This window comes from Anopheles ziemanni, chromosome 2, assembly GCF_943734765.1.
Source record: "Anopheles ziemanni chromosome 2, idAnoZiCoDA_A2_x.2, whole genome shotgun sequence".
Classification (NCBI taxonomy): domain Eukaryota; kingdom Metazoa; phylum Arthropoda; class Insecta; order Diptera; family Culicidae; genus Anopheles; species Anopheles ziemanni.
Genome location: NC_080705.1, coordinates 16,635,208 through 16,655,020, shown reverse-complemented (window position 1 = coordinate 16,655,020; position 19,813 = coordinate 16,635,208). Strand labels below are relative to the sequence as shown.

At 47.1% G+C, this 19,813-nt stretch overlaps 1 protein-coding gene across 1 annotated transcript in view; it reads right to left on the bottom strand.

Moving 5' to 3' along the window:
* The window catches only part of LOC131282273 (protein spire), a 126,366-nt gene that overhangs the window by 91,941 nt on the left and 14,612 nt on the right, over window positions 1-19,813 (bottom strand). The gene's annotated exons all lie outside the window — the stretch shown is intronic.

Below are 19,813 nucleotides of genomic sequence, written 5' to 3'. Positions count from 1 at the left end.
ATTCGGACGACGAATTAAGGGAGGGAAAAGAAATCCAATTCGTGAAACCGGTTGCCAGATATCGCCTGCACCACGCGCTCGAACTGCGGTAGACCACCGCCGACGTGCATTCAGGGTATCTTCCCGGAGTGGAAGGAGCAAGTGTCTCCGGAGCAGTCCGGAGCCTTCAACAGCCATGTCGGCTCTCCCGCTCCTACTCGGATAGTCCTACCGCGGGGGCTCGGTTCTGGATGGCTGTACCAACTGACCGCGACCAATATCCAAGGGTTGATTTATTGCCAGGCCCGTGCAGACGGCCACAAAAGGGTCCGTCCTACACCATCCGGTGGAGGTAGGGCTTGCCCAGGGTCGGTTCACCATTGGAAGTGGATTACAATTTATTTAACCCCATTCGCTAGCGTTCCCCGCCGTTTAATCGACCGTCGGATCGGACCGGACTGAGGTGTGGACTTGCTGCCGAAAGCTGCCTTGCGGTGTGTGGCGTTGGTGGCCCGCCGGATCCAGAATCAGAGGCTCGCGATGCCTGTGACAGCTACCGACAGACCGGCTAAGATATCTTCGACGCTCGACACACGGAAAACGAAAGCCAACTCGCGGGCCGTTGTTTGTTTGTTTTCTTTATTTATTTGCTTAATTATCCACGATTATTTACCCTCAGGTGCCGGTGAACCGCGCCGGTTTGAAACAATGTTGCCGCCAGCCTACCGGCTATCAGAGCTCGATACCTTTCACGTTTCCAGAAAAGTGGCGGCAGCAGAAACGCGGGAAGCGATCGATCCTTTTTGCATGTCAACTGCTTTTGCACTTAATCATTGCTACTGGTTTTTTTTTCCTTGCAGGCGTAGGAGAAACGTGGTACCTCATGTTTTTAATGAGGCGCTATTCCTGAAAAAAGCGAAGTTCGACGACGTTGATGCCATTAAGACTACTCAAGTCGTGGCGAGAAACATTGTTGCACCACAGATATCACATTTTCCACTCGCATCCTCAACTTGTCTGAAGGTTGAACCTTTTCTTTAATCAGTTTAAGCAATGCAACATATTTCTTTTTCATTCAGAATCATAGGCCTAAGGCACAAGCAAAAGAAGAATACTCACACTTCCAAGGGCGACAAAATGGCTCGTTCGACGACCCTTAAATGCTTTCCACAGTGGTTAAACAAACAATCGACAAGCGCAAAGTGCAACCATAAAACCATCTGGCGGCTTTACGAGCAACAGGTCATAACATAACCTCCAAAAGCGAACATGTGGGCGGCTATGGTCCGCGCCGGCGATGTTGCTCCAGTTTTACGGCCAGTCAGTAGGATTATTGTATCGAAGTAGAGAAAAACGAAACGAAAGCAGCTGCCCTTCGGTAGTAAAACGAGACGGGTAACTCATCCGCCGGAAGCGGGCCGTATCTAAACACCATGCTCCATGGTGTTCTTTTCTGTCGATTTCTAACTGCGCCCAATGTTTCGCCAGTGAAAACATTCGCGCACGCCCTCGGCTGAGTGATTTTAAACACCTTGGCCTCACCTACCTGAAAGGGGGGATTTCGTTTGGTCGTGGACTATCGATTAGCGTATCGCCGTTAATGACGGTCTCTTCAGCAAGTCTTTACGCTATTCGTTTCCAGCGATCGATTGGAGTGCAATTGACTGCACTAACCTAGATTCTAACCTCAACCTACAAAGCACTCGCGGGCGATGTTCTTCCCAAGCCTTACATCGACTGGAGACACTAGGAAACCTATCGACTAATCGTTTAAGTCCTCCAATCGAGTACCGTCGCGTATCAGCCGCGAGGAAATACTCCCTCCAATATCCGCACCAATCGTAAGAACTACTCCAAGCCGAGGGTATTTAAAAAAAGGAAACCATTGAAGCCAACCATACTCTGAGTTTCTTGCGCTGACATCATATCCGGCGTCCATGTTACGGCACGGCGAGTCTAACCCGTTCGATGTTGACCTCGTCTCCTCGCTTGAGAGGTCGGTATCTATCGGTATTTAATTACTCCATCGGAACAATCGCATTGTTCTAGACACCTGGTGCGGCTTACACAGAACAACCCGAACCTTGCGAAGTACCGTGGATCGAAAAGAAAACGTAAAACACGGTTGGGACGGACTGCAGTCACATCCTCCACAGTTTAGGTGTGCCGTTCAGCCGTGGAAGAGCGAAATTCCTCGCATAGTTTTGCTTTAGCGATACACACCTTCGTTCGCAAAGCAATTGAAGGCTTATTTGAGAGAGAAATATAAAAATACAGCTTCAAACAACTGACAATGCAATGAAATAGTGGAAAATTAAAATTCCTTCTCTCTACATTACCAAAAAAGACATTAAACAAGTTATGGATTTCGCATGTCTGCCTCGGAACGATTTATTTGCTCGAAATGATTTATATAATTAATCTCCACCGCATGGACGCAACGCCACTTTCACCCAATTTCGCTCGAAGGTAAAGAAAGCAAGTGCAAATGTACATCAAAACTCGCTTAACGTACCAGCAAAACTGCACCAAAAGAACGCCCAACTCCCAACGAGGACCACCAGCACCGGCGTTCCGGACGGGGGAACCGGATTGCACATGGCCCCAAGGGTGCACCGCGTTCTTATCGACCAGCCCGGATCGCGATGCAGTAAAAAGTAGCAAATTGGCCCAAACGAAGAATTTCTCTTTCGCTGATGAGGTTGGTTTTGCACCGCTCATGCACCTCCCTTTCATTTTCCAAAGTTACCAAATTCCGTACGAAGAAAGTAACCCGTCGATTTATGAAGCTGAACTGAAAGGTGAAGTGTCTCGAAGTGCATCAATAATAAGTCCAGTTCACCAGTCGAAACCAAACGGCAACAATTGGTTAACGAGACCGAGCGCACCAAAACGGAGTTGCTTGGTTTTGAGAGCCATTAAAAACAGCCCCATCCCCACCCCAATGGGGTCACAACACATCGCGCCGCAATGATGCACTTGCGTGGCCCCGATGCACTTGCCGGCCGGAAAGACCGAAGCCGAAAAGTAGAGCAAAGAGGTCAGCCCTGGCAGGCACATCGTAAAACCTACGGAAAGGCGATCTGTTTAACGTCAAATGAATATTGAAATAAATGATTAATTTCCTTTTGTTCGGAAAATCATAAGCATTTTGTTTTGATTTTTAAGTATCATCAAACAAACCATCGTATTTCGGAAAGCTTTCATTCGAAGCGACGTAAACGATGTAGAAAGAGGTAGTAAAATTAACGATCCGAATCTTGGAGAGGCGAATGTAGCGATCAAACGTCAACCAAGCGTCATCGAAAATTATGTAAAAAAGAGATAAGGTCTGCAAAACGAGACAACCGTCTCCAACTTTCATCATGCGAACATAAAACAGTCGTAACTGAGGAAAACTGCGCCAATCGCTTCGGCAATCGTTCCGTGGCATCCACGCACTGTGCGATAATACATAATCTATCTACGATTTTAAACGAATGAAGGGATGCTACTCAAAAAACGTATGGTTGTATTTTTGCATAATATTCTGATATGATCATCGCGCTCGTGTGTTCGTAAAAAGATCGGGCATCGGGAAAGCTGAATTCCCTTTCCACACAATCGGAATGCTCTCCCACACTCCCAATCTGACGCTGACCCGGAGAAGCTCTGTAATGGGGCCAGGTCAACGAGGAAAAAGGGAATGTTATTAAGTGATGCACCGACAGCTGCACGTCCCGAATGCTAACGAGAAGTCGTGGAACGAAGCATCCACACATGACATAATTGAGTGCACTGCAACGCATAACCCGGTTTCCCGCGCAGGTTAATTAATAGGAAGGAGTATGCAAAGCAAACGAAACAATGATAAGCGAAAGGTAAACATTATTGATTAGCGTCTCGCGTGTGTAGGCCATCGCCATCCGTCTTCAGTGGGTAGAAAATGAACCAGTGGATACACTCTCTTGCAACCTTTTACTTTCCCACCCCCTCCCCGGGAAGGGGGGGTGGCGTAGGGTGGGAAAACATGCGGTCTACAAACATACCCGCGTTCCATTTCCATTCCATGAACGGCAAACCGTATGCTAATCCAGAGCGAACTTAGCGAACGAAGTAAGGAACCGTCCTGCCAGTTCCCCGGGAGGGATCGATGTAGTGGTGGTGCGTTGTTATGCATCAGGCCTGTCCATAATTATGATGTCGAGCTGTCGAACGCAAACGGTTGGATCGTTGCTGCGCTCGGGTGAATCGTTACAGATGCCCCGATCACGCTGATGGTTTAATTTTACGCGATAGAAAACGGCACAAGGTGTTTTAGGATGCATCAGGTTCCCAACGGGAGGTTATATGCGAAACATGCTGTGCACGTGCTTGCGTAAGTGTGTTTGCACAACAACGAGGGTGCCTCATCGGAATGGAAAATTTATCGTTTTCAAGCAGTAGACTAGAATTAACCACTTTCTTCTGCTTTCGCAACGAATGAACTCAATAAGTCAAGCTGGGAGAAAAGAAGACTGTCAGGTGAGAAGGGACTCAGAAAAAATAATGTCGAATGCAAATAACAGTCAAGAAGTGATTAAAAGTAGAAGAAATAAAGCAACAAATATACCTAATCTTTTTAATTAAATGCTCCCACCTGGTTAAAAAAACATTCTTAATAATAAATAATCAATTGAAGGAAAAAATAAATAAGTTCTATCAGCAGTTTCGCTTCATTTAAACAAAAGTAAAACACACTGAATTTCAAATTATTCGGTCATGAAACAAAACTTTGCCTCAACGCACTAGAACATGGAACACTGATTCGATATGGAACCGCACAAGCGTGCACGATTGGAAGCAACGACGAAACGAATTCAGAAGCAAACAACAATCACACTAATGAATCGAATCGCGAATGATTTCGCTTATAATCCAATAAAGCGACAAACTGAAGCATCAACAAGAAGTCCACGGCCGTCATGTTAACTCACCGGACCGGGGCTCCAGGCCACTCGCGCAGTCGTTAGATTTGCGACACGCGAGTTTGATCCATTTCCTCCCCCCAGTGCCGGGTGGAAAAACGGTCGTCGGCAAAGGTTTCGCAAGGCTTCCACACGCCGCCACCAATCGTCACCTCATTGCCGTACGTTAACCTCGCCGGTTATGCTACACTTGCGGCCTCGAGGCGAAGGTGGAAGGAACGCCGAAGACTTCGCGTTTGGGGGGCGCCGTTTGCACCAAAACTTGACACAGAATGGGCGGGAATTGGGTGGAAAATCGATAAAAACAACCCTTTTCCACGCGGTGGCTAGGTTAGTTCTATTTGCCGACGACTACTTCCGCCTTCCCCATGAATCCTTTCGTACAACGAAGGAAAAACAATGACGTCATAGTGGCGTTGTTCGGTCAGAAACCGAAGTCGGAAAAACTGCATGTCATGCTTTCGGGTGATATAAATGTCAACTCGTATCGTCAGTGGGGAACTGAAACTCCAACGAAACACGCTTTCTTCTTGTCATGCGCGCTCGAATGCGGAAAATCGGCAGGACGACGACCGGCTAGCGTCGGTTGACCTTGAAAAGTGCTCGAAAAACCGCCGAGGGTAGTGTGCTCGAAAACTTTCGGTGCAGGAAATAAACATCACCAGGTGCGTTTCGGACATCACACCACATCTCATTCCACATGATTTTTCTATCAACTTCCACCTGTTTCGTTTGATGCGTGTTAACCTTTATCGTGACGTTTTGCTCCAAGGATTCCCTGTGCCGGTTCTACGAATCGGTCACGACATTTGCTCATCATGCTTAGACTTTGGAAGTGACTAAATGAAGTTTGAAGAGCGTGACTTTCTCCTCAATTGCGTCAGGGGTGGGGTGGATTTTTTTCTTCTCTTCAATGTTCTTCTCCTCTACATCCACTCCAGCCTAATCACCAGTGAAAGCACCTCATCAATCACGCTGCACTTCTCGAGTGGGCCTCTCTGCTGCTTCGTCCACTACCCTTCGCTTCTTCTCCTGGAAGGGGCACTGGAACCTTGATTTCTGTTTATTGTTTATTCTAAACTCCACTAAAGACACGTTTGGGAGGGACAGGAGAGCGGGGAGAAATGTTTGGGAAAAGTTTGGCGTTTGAATAAAACAGTCCGACACGCCCAAAGGTCAAGAAAAAGAAATCCGGAAGAATACGTGCGTCTGATTCGGTTTTCGGGTTTCCCCGTGCCCTTTGCTTCCCTTCTAGCCTGCCGTCTCCATTTCAAGTGCCCTTGCTGCTCGTGAATCGTGACACTCGCGCATCAATATCACCATTCGACGCACTGAACGTCGGTGGAGAGAAGGAAAATTGTTCGACTCCCAATTCCCTCCTCCACCCCCCACGAGTGCCACGCCAAGTCACGATCGGACGTTAGCTAAGTGGCCACTTTAGAATGTGTGCGCTGGCCAAATCCTTACCCCCTCCCACCATCAGCATTCCCAATTCCACCGGGTTTTTAGTTTATCACCCACGAGAAGAAACCTCCCTTTGTCTCAAGTGTACTTGCGCGCGCGCCCGTTTGTTTACGCGTGTGTATACACACGTACGCAATCACGATCACAATCTGCGGCGCGATGGTTAAGTGCATTCAAATGCTCCAAAGGTGGTCAACTTCGAACCTCTCCGGTAATGGAGCCGGTTTAGATCCATGTTGCTATTATTAGTTGAAGATGCTTGAACAAAATCATGCAACCAAAATTAAACGTACTTACGCACACCGATTGAAGTTAAAAACACATTCACTTATTTCAAACTCTGTCTGGTGAAGTTGAATTAATTTTGCGCATCGCTGCACTTTTCGGTTGGCGAGCAAAGTCGCTTATTTAACAACAAGAACATAAAAATCACTCGCTCACACGCACGGACAAATAAATGGGTAGAATTTTTGGCGTTTGAAAGCGAAACGACGCGTTCTGGAAAATTTGCAACATTCACACGCATTTGGCCAACAATGCGATCACACGCGAGTTCGGGTGTTGTAATGAAAAATACAAAATGTAAATTGGCCCAATAAAATCCGCACCACTTTTCCCACAACCTTCCCTTCGTTTTCGTTCGATTCTGTCAAATTTGATCATACTCAGTATTACGCCAAAATAATCCAACCTACTTAGTCGATTCAAAGTGAGCTCACCCAGGCGTAACTATTTCTTGAGTTGGATTTAGCAGCATGAAACCTTCCCGTCTGTCATTTTCATTCGCTGGACAGTTGTTTCCGCTCAGTGCTCGAAACTTTTCAAAGGTCGATTTATGACACTAAAAAGTCTCACCACTTTGGACCGCAATATCGTCGGCAAGACGAATGTCTTAACGTCGAGGATTAAAGCGCGAACGTTATGACAAATCGCCACTTTGCCGCCTATCGAGCGGCAAAAGCCCATCACTTAGCGATGGCATTTTAGGTCAGGAAGGAATCAACGGTATCAATCAACAATGTGGCTTATTCAAGGACCGAAGCAACAAGTGAACGATATTTCCGACGTTAGCAAATCAAACGACATAATTTCCAGTACGAAGCGGAGGGGTTTTAGCAATTTATCATTTGGATGAACAACGGATACCTGGCCGACACTGTAAATAATATTGATTTTGGTTCAGGTTTTAAGGTAACAATTCTATGAAGGACAACAAGAGTAGCGTACTTTCAAAATTACAAACTTCTTATCAAGATCCACATTGGATTTGATTGGAAGCTTAAACGTTATGACATTCAAAAACAATCGACTTCCACCATAGCTGAGCGAAAACGTCAAAAAATCAATTCCAAACCGGGCCCTCCAATATGCCTGAAGGCGTTGAGAGGAGCACGTTATCGAGATCTAAGCGATCAGTAGCACAAACTAGATCGTGTTCCGCACGGTTCCACGGAACTGCTACTGGTTTTTCATCGACAGCCGGAACATCCCACCGCGGCCCGGGTATGCCGACGAGCGAATGAAGATGCCCTGCGGATTATGGATGAAAATACCACAAACCGCTGACAGCTAACATGCCACCACCGCACAGATACGATCTCGGTCAACCGCATTCGAAGTGGGCAGTAGGAAGTGGGAACTCCCGGCAGGGACGCGACATCGGAGAGTGGGTTAGCAAAACTGCTGCCCCAGTAGGTTCCCGATTGATCGAACCTATGCGCACGTCCCATTTCCGTCGCGGTCGTCCCGGAGGTCCCGGGGATAGATGCGCCCTATCGAGACCCGATGATCGATGATAAGATCTACATGCGATCTCTACAGCGCAACCGAGCGGTGCGTCGATAAATCAGGTTGACCATCGTGTGGGCATCGTCCGGCAGACATTCAAGTGCACGTCCAGACCTTGCCTTGATGAAGGTCTTCGAAGAGGGTGACTCGTCCGTAGGACTGACGCAGGTGGGTCAGTGGTTCCAGTGGTGTTGGGGACCGGGCACAACATGCAAATGCAACTCCCTGTTGGCCCCTCGCTGTCTGCGACAAGGTGAGCGTGTAAGACTGGAAGTACCTGAAGCAAAAGCTGTCCACGGTGGAAGACGCAACGTAGCCTAGGGGTACAAACTGCCAGGCCGCTATCGCTGGAATGGCCTCGACCAACTCACGAGCGGGCTCGTCGTAGCGGGCACATCATTCGTCATACGGCGGGTCGTCGTTCGCATCGACACACGCTCTGACATTGATTTATAAATTGCATTTGCCGCAGGGGGGTTTGATACCATTGCCGCCGAGAACGACTGTAAGCTACCGTGTACAGCGTATAGCTACCGTAAAAGTGAATCAGCAAACCACAACTCTACGCTACGACACGTGTGCAATTTATGAAAAGAAAACATTAAATTGGCGCATGTAACGAACAAAAACGAAACTGACACGAGACGATCACTCTCACTCCTTGTGGAACACCTTTTTAACAAACCGCCGGCAGGAAGGAGCCACTTTCTTTCAACGCGACACAGAGATTGCGTCGCACCACCAGCAAGATCTTCAAAATAATGCCGATCATGCTTTCAGGGGGAGATTTTCCTGAAAGACAACTTTTCCCTATTTTTTTTATCTCCAAAATGTCCCAAAATCCCACCCGACCGCGGAAGTTGAGAAAACGGAAGGAAACTATTTTTGCCAGGTTTTTTTTATTTGGGTGAGTGTCCGTGACCCCAGGAAACGATATCTGATATACGACGGATGACACCCTGCTGGGCAGGTGAAGGTAATTAAAGTGGCTAAATCAAAACTCCATCACCGTGGCGTCAAAAGCGGTGCCTTTCAAAGGGAAAGTCAATCAAGCGCCGACCTTACCTTCACCTTCCGGCCCCGGCGTTTGAATGTCGATCTTGTTTGGAAGCTGAGAATGCGGGCGACACAAGTGGCGCCACCGGGTACCTTCTCCACCCAACACTTACTCTCCGGGCGATGCTGGAGAAAACATATCGATTGGGCAGACTATTTGCCAGCACGTGCGGACAAAATAAGAAAGTCGACTTACACAAGCATAAGTGACCTTTAAAAACGCTACAAGTAGTGACCTCTTTTAAAGCACCGATTGTTCACTGCTAAAATTAGGGAAAAAAACTGTTTCAACTACACAAACACAGCCGGTCCAAGTTTTGGAGTGCTCAACATAAAATAAAAAAACACAGAACAAGCTAATTAGCCATTTAAAACAACGACATAAACTTTTCCTTTTTCACGTAGGATGCCATTTACAGGAGGCGCGCATTTTTTTGCAGAAAATCGGCAGCAGCACTTGTACCTAAGCTTGGGGAGTTTCACTTTCTTTCCATTGATAGACGACGATTTCGCTACCTTTCCTACCCACTGGTTTAAACTGAAATACAAAGCGCACGTGTTTTAATGTGTGTGGTTTCCTTGCCAAAGAAAAACATTATGCAAAAAGCATTGAAAGCTCACAGTTGCAGTGGGCAACCACTAATGCCAAAATAATGATTAAAAACTCAGCGTTTCTTTTCGCAGCACACATAAATGTAAGTTGCATTTTTTGCCCCCCTTGTTGGAGACCTCTGTCGAGCAGGTAATTCATTTTCCATCCGTCATCTAACCATGGGCAGGTTGGGCGGTGCGTTTTTAATGTAACGAATCGACATCTTCACTTTAAACAAAAACACGAATACGAAAAGTCACAGCAAACGATCAAAACGGCGTAAGCGTTCATGGATTTTACTCTCCCGCATTTTTCGCGAACCAATTGTTTTAGTTTTTTTTGGCGGAAAGTAGCAATTTTCCAGCGTCAGCCCATTGTTTGTTTCCGCCCCGAGAAGCTCATTAGCGAATTTTTGTTTTTGCTTTTAGGGAGAGGAAAAAACAAACTAGTTAAATGCACGGGAGATGGATTTCGGAAGCCGAAAAGCATGATTTGGGGGAAGAAAATGAACATAACCACAACGACAACTATGTAACGACAGAGTACAAGTTCAAAATACTTTGTAAAATGCATATTTTCTCAACACGTTCGAACATGCCATGAAGGACAAAACGATCTAACGGTAACCTTTCGCCGGCGTTTGGTGCAATGCGGTAGCATGAGTACAAAAATAAACATACATCCTTTTTCGAGGCTCAGACGTGCACGACATCGTTCTGGACCGTATCGCTCACAAGAGCAGCACAAGTGACCATGTAAAAGGAACATCCGTTACCTGAAGTAATGCAACAGGAAGAAACCTCCACTGGACTTGCATAAACTGTCAAGCGTTTAGCACGGACATTCAACTTAACATATAGAAAAAGAACCAAAAGAAACACCACACAATTCTGCTGCTGAAGAAGTAAGTGAGGGTCTTCATCGCATCCTCGTGTTCCTGCACTTTGATTAGCTCATTTTCCGAAGGAAGGTACATGCGGTCGCTTCCTTTCAATTTACCTTTTTTCCTGTTTGCAAAACAAAACAGAATGGAGCGTTATCTCCACTATTTACCAGATGCACCTCCCGTGGATACAGCACATTCTCCTCTTCCCCCAGAAGTGCACTTTTTCGATGGGAAATATTCCTAGCACAGGATGCACAGGTTCTTCTTGTTCGACCCTTTTTTGCATGCCCCATTCATCGCCGCCGCCGCCCATCGGGACATTTCCGCGAGTCAGTTTAGTTAGCCTGGCCCCGGTACCGGTTCCGGACGGTTACCGAGCGTACGGTATTTTCATACTTTTGCGCTCATATACACCTGTGTTGAATATTTTTCTTCGCCCGAGCCCGGCCAATGTTGGGTTTGTTGGGCAACAGCGAAAACACGGGATGCGCATCCAACGGTCCGTTTTCTGCCACGCTGGAATCCGCGCACACAGCATTCAAGAAGAGCGAGTATCAGCATTCTGGACATTCCTTTCGACGCTGCAGAAACCGGTCTCGGTCGTGGTCGGAGTCGCAGCTGTATCTTCCGAGCGTTTGCGTTCGCAGGTGGCAAAGAATGGTATCTAGAACATATGATAATGTGCTCCGGTAATGGGGCGTAAGTAGAGACCAAGTATGGAGATCATCCTACATACTTCCATGCTACAATCTCGTCATAAAATGTATTCCAGGAAATCTTATCGAATAACTTAATTCTCTGGTTTGAACTAATGTCTATAGGCTTTGTTTAAACTGGAGTAAATCTTAGACAAACGAATGTTGACATTTTTATCGGTAGAATTCTGATATCAAAATAAACTCCCTTCCCTCGACTGGATAAACCGGAAGAACGGAGCATAGAGCTATATTTTCCTGAACAGAACGGTCGGCATTGGAAGTATAGAACAGCAGTAATTTCGGTCGCAGCCGGTCAGATCCGGACTCGGGCCCATTAACCGTTCCGCTTCGATGCACCAGGCTTGGGCAGGCTTTCACGTAAAACAAGGGTCCGCAAAGGGTAGAATGCACTCGAAGCGTTCTAGTAAGCCTCACCCCAACGCGGTGCAGGAACTACGGACAACGGACCACGAAACTGTGATGGCGAGTCGAAAAGTTCGTCGGTTAGAGCAGTGGGATTTAATGATTTAAGTATGCATTTTTTTTTTTTGCTTATTTTGAACAGTTGGAAACCATCTTTTTTAGGCCAAATAAAATTTAAAATATCTTTAAGCCGAAATACATTGTCTCATTTGGAATAAAATATATTAAAATTAAAAAAAAAGACTAAAACAAATGGAAAACTCTCTTTTCGATTCACCCAATTCAGCGTCGCGACTGCTCCGATTAAATGATTCGGAAACATGCATGAAATAACACATTAAGCTTCATGCTGTGTTTCGCGTTCGCGTCTACAAAAGCAACCCCCTTTGAAAACAGGAGAAATCATAATTAAACAGGTGAACGAATGGGGCTGGGAGGCTTAAAACCTGCCTCACCCTCCACAAATCCAGCGCCAAACACGGTTAATTCTGGTCCTAAAGGTTCGACCCCTGCCCCTTGTTAGTTGGAAGTAGGGAAAATTTGTTTTCCAACCCTCCCGCGCGCGCACACACCACGGAAAACGAAAAGATCTCACTTCCCGGCCGCGTGCGGTAGGGATTTCCGTTCTGTAGTTTTACCTTTTATTGTCGTTTCCGAGATGAATGACTGGTTCTCCTCCCACCTTCTGGAGGGGGTAGGGGGATGACCATTTTTCATCGCCCTTTCCCGGGTAATAAAATCGTGCTAAAACAAAATGCACCACAAGAAAACATCAATTCGGTGGAAAAGAAATGCACTCACAGTGTGGAGACTATTTTTGACCACTTTGTGCCCATTGTGTCAGCGCATGTCCGGGACAAAATATGAAAAATGATCTTTCTTTTATAAATGGATTAAATATGCCAACCGGCCTAGGGTTGGGTCCCGGGGCAGGGGTAGAGATTTTTAGTGACATGGTTACACTTCCCCAAAGACAACTTTCTTGGGAACGATTTAATGCCGAAAACATATCGGAAAGCAAGACCCAAACCCGGTGCGACAATTTAATTTAAAACTTTCAGCGCCGGAACGAATGAAAAAGAGGGATTCCCCGCGAGAAGAGAAGGAAAGAAAAGAGTCGCGAGCGGGATTGTCATCTCCACAAATGTAGTTTCAATGTTACCCGAAAACTGTCATCGTAAAAACTAACGACCAGTGTAAACTGACTTCCTTGGTTGTGTTGAGAAAAATTCATTTCCGAAAAATTACTCTCGCCGCTTGCTTTCGGCGAATCGCTTTAGAAAAACAATAGAGATTCAACGCCCCAACAGGCGACGACGACGGGGTGCCTTCTACCCACGCACCACACAATAACCGCTCTGCCAGATTAACACTATTTCCCTCTCTCCCCCCACGCCCTCCAGCATGTTCTTCTGTCAAACACAGCGCCGTCCGTCGCAACACGAACGGAAAAATCCAGCGCGCGGCCAAAAACGCGGGAAAGCGTACCGGCTCGGCCTGGCTCGGCGTGGAAAACTTTCAGCGAAAGTGAAAAACCTAAACATTATGTGCGCAGATCAACCGAAAAAGTGCACCCACGGCGCAGCATTAGTCACACGACTGCGCGCACCATCCCTCCCCCTCCGCAAACCGATGCTGCTGCGTGAATTAAAAATTTCCGGCCCTTCGCTTCGTAAGGCCCCGGCAACAAAGTCACGCGGGCCGGGAGAGAAGGGAAAAGTGATGGTGAAAAATTGTTAATTTATAAGAAAAGACGACGCGAACAAAGGGGAAATGCCGACCGAAAACGGTATGGCGGTGGCGACCAACAACCGAAGCCAGCCAGCAAAGCCGAACGCAAACCTCCAAAAACACGCCACAAACTGAAAACCCGAAACAAATAATCCCCGCCCTCCGCTCCACCCGCCTGCCCCGGGCAGGAAAATGCGCGTTCGGACTTTCGAGCGCGGGTGACACGGAGAAAAAGACCTAAAACAACAAAAAAAAAGAAGAAAGGAAGGCAAAACTGCCCGACAAAACAATTGCCTAATGACATTTCTAATTAATTCGAAAGCATCAAAAATCAACTCCACCGCAGCATCATTTTCCGAGGCGTTGGAGGTGGTTGGGTTATTTGGCAACAAAGTTTTCGGCCCGCACAAACATTCCCGCCCGCCGTGGGTTTTCGAAGCGTTTGTGTGTGTGTGTCTATCCACTAGGGGTAGGACACTTTCCACCCCTCAAGGCTTAAAACATAAGATCACAAAAATAACAAGAAAAATCTCATCTGAATCCGGGGTAAATGTTGCTCAAGGTTACTTCGACAAACATGAAGGAAATTCGACCTTTTGTGGAAATGGCGTAGTGGTGTCGCAATGTTAAACCATCTGCATCCGAATTTCTTTTTTAAAGTAATTTAATAAAATTACTTTTTACTATAGATAACACCTCCCCCCCCCCTTCCCCCCTCAGGTAGCATGATGTGACATTTGTCTCACTTTTCATTTCATCCCCTAATGTCGAATCTAATCAATAAATTTCAATACAACCCAGCCGACAATTTCCGAAGGCCGGAGAAGAAAAGTGATCTGGAAAGCGAAAGGTACGCCCGGCCGGGAATCGATCGCACTCCAAGGGGGATCTCGCTCGGATGACTTTCAACAAATTACACTATATCCATTGCGTGCGCGCTGTGAAGAAAATCGGAAAATCCCGGGCGTACAAAAAAAAAAATAGATCACTCCAGCGCGATCGCGGCTCGTAGGCGCTCCATGACGTGAACTGAACGATCATGGTTCAGACCGAAAAAGAAAACAAAACAGCGAAAAGTCGGTGATTTTAAGGGGCATGGGAAAAATCGGCCACCCATTTCCCCACCCCCGGTGGCGGCGCCAGTGAAAGGCTTTCACCCCCCGAGGGGCGTCCTTCGCGGCCACATGAGAAGACAAAGTCATGTTGTCACTATGACTCGACGACCGAGCAGAGGAAAGAAGGAAGGAAGGCTGGACAGACATGTGATAGCAACAAAACACAGCGTACCCACCCACATACACCCATTTTATCATCATCCGATTCCCACCGAGCGTTTTCGACGGGAAGCGGCGAGAAGAAAAACAGTATATAGATATGTATAAAACTCATCAACGTCATGTCCACGTACGCGTTCCACCCTTTCAGGCCGGGTGATGCATGAATCTTTTCTTCTTTTTTCTCGGGTGAGTGTGTCAGTTTTTTTTATTTTGGTTCGGAAAAGGAGGGAGAAAGAGATCTAGGGCCCCGTTTCCCAATACCAGCTTGTGCTTTGGGTTAATTAACGTACCACAAATCACACCGAAATGCAATCATGCGAACGCGGCCGCCGGTGAGCATCGATGGGAAACACGACACTGGGGGGCGACAGACGGTGCTAAGATGTAGGCAAATGTAGAAAGTACCCCTCGAGGGGGTGAAAAATGGAACAAAAATGTTTGAAGCTCGACCCGCCCGGCCAAAGCCGAACAACAAATTTTTTGGAAAATCTACGTCTTAGAAAGAAGATAACGATAAGAATAACTAAGCGATATCTAAACGCCTCTTTTATCACCAAACATGGTTCGAACATCAAACGAAGCTCAAAAACATCACGTGCATGCCCCTAACAGATGGTTCATTTGCGCTCAATTAATTATCTCACCCCAAAAAAAAAGTCCCCTTAGAAATGGAAATTAAAACGTTCGCAAACATCCTAGCGGTCGGCTTTTACGAGACCAAGTGACAACAAGGAACGTCAACTTGCGCCACGAGGAACCCGAGCGACCAGATCTATTTACGCTATGCTTTTATCGCACAACCCACCCACTCACCCACTCACTGCTCCATATAGCAATCATCATAACCATAAACTGTGCGCCCAGCCTGTTCATCACTTAAGATTGGGCAGTCCAACGCCCCCCCCCCCCCCCCCCCCCGCGTTCCACGTTTTCCACAGGCGGCAAATTTGTGATTTGTCTTCCAGCTACAAACAGCTTCATCTGGTGGTTTTGCCGATCTGCCGAATCATGCCACATTCCGCACACTACACCATAAATTAATTGATCCCATAAAACGCCACGGAGACAAACTGGCCGACATCTCCGGGAATCCGGATCGACAAACATCCAAAAACGAGCAATACTTCAACGACTAGGAAAAAAGTGTATTAACAAGCGGCCGACGAATGTTTGGCTTGGTGCAAAATTGAAACCCTGCCAAACATAAGACTGGAAAGCCTTTTCACACACACACGCGCGCGTTGGAAAACCCGCCCGACCGTGGAGAAGGTGCTGAGATGGTAATCTTTGCTTTCTCACGGCAGAAAACGGCTCGGATGATCCATAAAGGGGGGAGTGGAAGAGAAAGATCTGTATTTGTTGGTTGGTTGGTTGCAAAACATGATGCATCTCGTACGTCGTGACGTAAATGTGTCGGAAGAGGCCTCTTAGCCGCGTTGCGAGCGAAGGCATTTTTGTGTACCCTTTTCCGTTCCGTCCTTGCCGGGGTGGTGGTGGTGCAAAATAGCGACCGGAAGCGATGAAATGGGAGCAATCACTCACAGCGTCGTAAAGCTCTAACTACCATGGTTAAGAAATGGAAGGGGAAAGGCCGAAAAACAAACCGGCGAAATATAAAAATATAACCAAACCGAGTCCGACGCACTCAAAATGGCACACGAAAAAGCACACGCAACGTTCGAAACGTGACGAAAAGAAGAGGGAGGGGAGGGGGGAAAGGTGCTGGACCTCCTCCGCCAGCCAATGACTAGCTTTTTCCACAACCGAAATGGAAAATGCACTGGACCAACGTTCCTCCGGACGTGGTCAAATAAAATAATACCAATAAAACAATGATATTACACGCTCCCCCCCCCCCCCCCCCCCCCCTCCCCCGCTACCCGACTCGTTTTTCCTTAAGACCGTAAATATTTACCTGTCGGTGCGTGGGAAAAACCAAACCTCACCCTCGATGGAGTTCCCGCTCTTGTCAAGTATTTGACATTCCCCCCACAAGTTATGCGCGAATCTATACGACCGAACCATCCGGTTCTGGAGCGTCGAGTGATTATTTTTATCGAGAATCTTCGGTCCATAAAATCGAGAAGTCGAGAGATTTGATCAACACCCGATCGCGAAGAGTAGCTTCGGAAGATATTCCGCGAGAAAAAGAACTTCATTTGCAGAAAAGAAAGAATGACAGTCCGGATGGGGCTGTCGGAAAGTACTTTAGGCTGCTCCCAAGAGATCGTACGGTGGAAAAAGTTTTCACACGACGCCATTAAGATCACCCGGCACCGATAATCGGCCACTAATCAGCCTCTTCAGGCCGTTCAAGTCACATTGAGGAGGCGAAGAGTGGACGATAATCGGCAACCATCGGGCGCACCAAGGTGTTAGAGGCATTACGGCGGACCTGCTGGTGCCGTTATGCGCGTTAGGTATAATTAGCTCGAAAGCCTGGCACAATCGCTGTGACACATCTGCCTGCCGGACGGATAAGGATTACTACTTCCGAGTGTCGGCGTCCCGTTCTTCCGGACGGTTTGACGGGCAACCATTAGCTGGTGCGCCACAACTCCGGAACCTAACCTCAAACTCGCGGCCCCTTCCAAGTTCTCGGCGAACGGCGACGCTGACCGGAAGAGAACGATTGAAAAGTGAAGCCTAAACAGACACATTCAAACGCACATGCCCCTTCCCGCACATGCTTGACAACTAATTCCTGCTCATCCTGCTCCGGGAAGGGGGACTTCAAGGGACGTTCGGTGTGAAAGCGCTAATTAGCACATCCATTGTTCCGCGCGTGATGCGCGTTTGCCCTTTTTGACCTCTTAGAGCGAAGGGAGAAGGGAGTGGGTTGGGGTTGTGCCAACATATTCTTCCCTCGAGCTCGTGGAATTAAGTCCACGAGGGCGCAAATTATTCTTATTCCAGCCGATGGTGATGGATGAGACCGGAGCGGACGGGACGGGTGATGACGGGTGTTTAGTTCACCCGTGACGCAGGCCGAGGAATTATTCAGGCCACCGACCTTGACCATGGATCGGCAAGCGATGTAAATACATCGCGAATTGTAATTCCCTACAGCGCTGTTACTCACTCTAATTTCATTGCAAATGATTAAAATAATAAGAGCGAGCATGAATAAGCCATTGGTACATTTTTTGTATAAGCTCACATAACAAGAAAAATACTGTAGCAAAATCTACTAAGTCTTACTCACGAACTTTTAGAAACTGTAAAATTACCAACCCTTTAACTACGTCGTTTAAACTATATTGAACTGAAATTTTAAGAAACACCTCGATGTTTTGAACTCACAAACAAAAGCGCATCAAGTCAAGCTGTTTTGTTTTACGCAACAGCCCTTATTGTAGGTCAGCTTTATCTGCTACATCTAAAAACAGGTTGTACAAAATAAATGTATTTAGTTACCCCTTAGATGTTATACAAATACACACTTGCGAAGAGCATACAAAAAAAAACGAATTCGCCCAAAACTAACAACAATTTGTGGCAGTAGAGAACGATTCACGAATGAGTTAGCTGGTAAAAGGCATTGAATAAACATAGTTTTGATTGTACAGTTTTCATGAAAGTTTGTAAATAAATCACTAAAACACTTGCTATTCCAAAGCGGATGTGGAAACTTATCTTTTGGTTCGGTAAAATAAAACCCAGCTGCGAAGCGGCCCAAGTGACCGCAATTAAATCACCCAAACCCAAATTCAAAATGTACTCACGCTTTGACTCATGCGCCGCGGCCTTTCGGCACACACACTGCATGGTCCGATGGCTTATTGTCGTAAAATGCAAAAAAAGTGACGCGGATTGGAAAAACGGTCGGTTCGCCACACACCACGATGCTCTGGCGATTAGCATAAACATTGCCAATATTAGTCACCACCGGGTTTGAAGCTGTGGCGCGAGTCTCGACGTGTTTTGGTCGGGCAGCAACATGTGAGGTTTATTGCTTTTTAAAACAAGTCAACGGGTCAATGCTGAAGTGCCGGTATTGTCTAACGCTCGGGTGGTCGAACGAAGGGAAACGTTACGCTTGCGTATAGCTGATGTTGTTTCCTGCTCATCATGTACTGCGCAATTGGTCGCGACTCTTGGTAGACGAACCAGTTGTACAATGTGCAATTCTGCGTTCAGGGAGCATTTTCTGCACGCCGTCTACCTCCTTAACCTTGGACGCATCGGACCAGACGAGTGCATTCGTCTAGATGAAACTCCAGCTGACAGACTCCACGAAGATGTAACTATCTGCACCGCGAACAAAGCGCCAACAGCAAAAACAGCTGCTAACTATGAAACGATTTTTCTTGCATTGCATCGCTCTCCATCTAAGCCATCTCTGTAGCGTTGCATCCGGATGATTTCGGGTATTATTCTCCTGCCCCTCGGGCAAAGAAGTGTGCGTAAAACCCTGCGGAAGCTAGCATCAAACCAAAGACGCCCCCTTTTTCACCCGGTGCATACGACGGAACAACTGCCGGCTGCATTTTTTAAAACGGTACCGTGGAAAAAAAAACACAACGATCCAACTGCAGAGTTAAGTGAAACAATTTGTTTGTTTTTAACGTTACCGTTGGATTGGTTTGCAACGATTCGAAAACCTCCGCAAAGGGGAAGACGTTGGGACGGGTGGGGGGAAGAAAATCGCTCCGCTAAGCTCGGCTATTCTTTTCTGCACAGCCCACCGAACCACGACCGCGCGATGATGTCGACGACGATGCGCAACTAAACTGATCGTTTACCGGCTCAAGAAGGTGGAAAATTGCATAACTACTCCCCGTTGCCCCCCGCCCGACCAGGGAGGAGGGGCTTTGTAGTCTTGTCCTAGACTCTGGGAGCCTCTTTTCCTGCCCTTCCTTAACGAGCCACCGATGGCTCCACTGTGTCTCGTCGAGGGACGTCGAGTTCCGGAGCTGCTGCCTTCGTACACCGTTACAAAGAACTAATCAACAGACCAACGCGAGCCCGGG